Source organism: Nicotiana attenuata, unplaced genomic scaffold, assembly GCF_001879085.1.
Source record: "Nicotiana attenuata strain UT unplaced genomic scaffold, NIATTr2, whole genome shotgun sequence".
Taxonomy (NCBI): domain Eukaryota; kingdom Viridiplantae; phylum Streptophyta; class Magnoliopsida; order Solanales; family Solanaceae; genus Nicotiana; species Nicotiana attenuata.
Window position 1 is genome coordinate 369324 of NW_017671002.1, and position 3499 is coordinate 372822.

Here is a 3499-nt window from a genome sequence, read left to right on the forward strand (position 1 = left end):
CAACTGTTCCCCCATGTTCATCACTTAGTTCGCTTATTTGTGCGATTATTACTATCGTTAGTGTCATCCTTTATATTGTAAATCAAATTGTTCTTTAGTTAGTGGCTTAATTATATATACACCTGCTGAAAAATTCGATTAACTCATGCTTCTTTAGGCTGCTTTGACTGAGTTGTCTTGATCAGTAATTATCAGTTTAAGATCCTGCCCACGCAGTATTGCTCAAAATTACCACGTTAATCACACCAGTGTTGGTTTGCTTTCGTCTGCTAATCCAAGCAATGTAGGTTGACAGTGATAATTCACCTATCATATTAAAAGAAAACATCATTCTTCTCATTGGTGTTTAGGAATGCGCCAGAGATCAAATCACGTTTGTTTGTAACATGTCAGTCAAATTTAACAGTCCATTTCCAAATCTAACAGCTTAACTGGCGAGTGATATTTTCTGATTGCTTGGTTTTAAAACACGGAACTAGGTTCTAAAGTTTGATTTCTCATATATACTAGTATCTTTCTCGTGTCCACCCATCTCTCTGACTTCGGACAGCTGCTAAATAATGAGGTTCGGCATCTGCTTGAGCAGGAAGAAGAAGGTTTGAACCGCCAGATTTAGATAATTTTCATGGGCCAATAAGACGGTGTCTAGGATGGCAGCCAACTATTTTTTCGTAGGAATTATCTTTTCCAATCTGGCTCTTGAAGACTCATTTTTTTTGCAAATTAGTCCCATATTAGTATCTGAATTAGTCGAATAGAATTCTAATATAATAGAATAAGGTTCCTATTTTGGAATTTTTTCCTAACTATACCATATATGAAACCTTATTACCAAAAATGTGCATAATTTGTTAATTATCCGCCCAGTCCACACTTTAACTACAATTTATATACCAATCCATAATTAGGCAGATTCTGCCATTTAAAACGCGCGAAAAAAAGGCACAAAATCTGCGTTTGATTCTTTCCACATTAAATTCGAAATTTGAAACGAAAAGAGATCTGATTGCTGCGTAATTCTCTCTTTCACTACAATTCAAACAACGCAGAGCTTCAGAAGCTTCAACAACGCAATACAAATTGTAGAATTCAAAATTGTTCTTCATCGTCCTCAGTACTCAAATTGTCGAACCTATATCTGTTCTTCATCTTTTTTCTCTCAACTACACGAAATCATGTCAAAAATCCCAATAATGCTAAAATTGAATGGGAATTGGGATAATTATGTCAGATTTAGAGATTTTGAAGTTAATGCCATTGTGGTAGATGAGAATGCAGGTTTGTGTAGTTCGAAAATGCTTAGAATTTTAGTTTTATGATATTATCTACAAATTTACTACATATATCTACAATTTGACTACAAGTTCTTTATTTGGTGCAGGAAAAAAATATTTTAATATACAATGTCTCCAGATTGTAGATAAATTGTAGGCAAATTGTAGTTTACTTGTAGTTTGTAGTTAATTTGTAGATAAATTGTAGATAAAATGTATATATATTGTAGATACTATATTTTTGATATTGTAAATTTTTTTTCTTTGTGTTTGTTCTGAAAATGTAGGTGAGGGCTTCAACAGATCATATACATACTGTGTTAGATGGTGTGAAGCGGTACATGAATCCTACATTATAACTACTATTAACTACAAAACTCTACAATTATGTATAAAACCAGTTCTACAATTCAAACAAATTTACCTACAGTGAATGTACAAATTACCTACAGTTTAAGTACCTAATATAAGAATAACTACAATTTACCTACAGTTACAGGGCAAACAGGAAACACATCATCCACAATCATGTCTACATTATATCTACATTTTAGACTACAATTAATCGTGGAATGTTCTACATAAACTACAAACTAACTACAATTACACTACAAACAGTAAATCTAGGTGAGGGCTTCAACAGATCATATCCATTACACTAAATCTACAATTACACTAAAATTTACACTGCAATTACACTACAAATACACGACAAACAGTAAATCTAGGTGAGGGCTTCAACAGTCAGTATTTCTAAGTCGTTTGGAGAAGTTGTCGGCAGCTTTTCATATTAGTCTCTTTACCAATAAATTTCTCATTTTTGACTTTTCCAGAAGAGGGAATTTTGTTTGGTACCCAAAAAAAAAAACTACTAAAGTGTATCTGTTTTCATTGTTTTGCTAGTTCGTGGCGTATTAAAATGTTTGTTGCAACTTTTGATTTCATGTAGACTTTCAGAAAATCAGATCACATGCCACAATTGTTGCAGAGGAAATTGGCACGACATTCAAATATAATGAGATTTCGCTGGCTAATGCATCTCAAGGATATCTTTCGTTGATTGATCTTGCAATCGTGGATGAAGAACAAGAAAAAATGTGGGGTATGGGTAAAAACGTGGGTGAGGGGGTGAGGCGTAAGGAGAGAGGAACGTGAGATATATGGATACCTTTAATTAAGGAGTAAAAACTGCCCATTAATTAGATATGGATACCTTTAATTAAGGAGTAAAAATAGCCCATTAATTAAACCCTTAATTAAGCATGGTATAAGATTGATAATTTGGTATACTAAGTGTAATTTACTCAAACCTTAAATATATAGGGTAAAAAGGTTTCCTATGTGGTATAGGAATGTAAAAATTCCTTTTGGAATTTGTGCATCACTAGAACAAGTTCCTCAAGTACTCGGTGAGAAATATTTGAGGACTGGAAAACGTTCAAGGGCCCTTTTATAAGTTAAGGACTATATCGATATTAATGCCACTCTCTCGTTGTTATCTCTTTTTCGGCAATAATTCGGCTTTTATCTGTCATTCTCCCGCGAGACAAAAATCTTATAGTACCTTTTTTCCAATGTATTTTTATGGTACTAGTCTCTATGAACGTGCCTTGCACGTTATTGCCCGTCAATCATCACAAACAAACATTTAGGTACTTCTTGTAATTCTTTGAAAATCAATAAATTATTTGTTTGGAAGAACATTTATATTTGCTGGAAAAATTCATCCGAAAAAAGTCATGTAATTCTTGTAATTCTTCTCATTTATTTAGAAAAATCAATCAATTATCTATATTATTATAAAAGCATGAATACAATGTCGGTTTACAAAAATAACCTTATAATATTAAGCATAATAACTCATAATAAAAGGACATAACTGGAATTCTAGATATTAGCCTTATAATTGNCCATATAATGACATTATTTTATTATATCATCTCAAACCTCCTTTTAGAGGTGAGTGCGGTATATTCACTACCACTAGCACGTTCATATTCTTTGAAGAATGAATATGTATTCATAAATCAGACGTGGTCACATTCACATCATGAATGGACCATAATCATCTATATGTGCTTTACAAAATCTCATGTCAAATTGATGACAAATATTTTTCACAGAGTGAAAGATTATTTTGAGAATCCTTATTGTTCTCATTACCACAAATGATGACGATTATAATTTCGTCTATTGCCACGTCTATATCCATTGATACATTCATA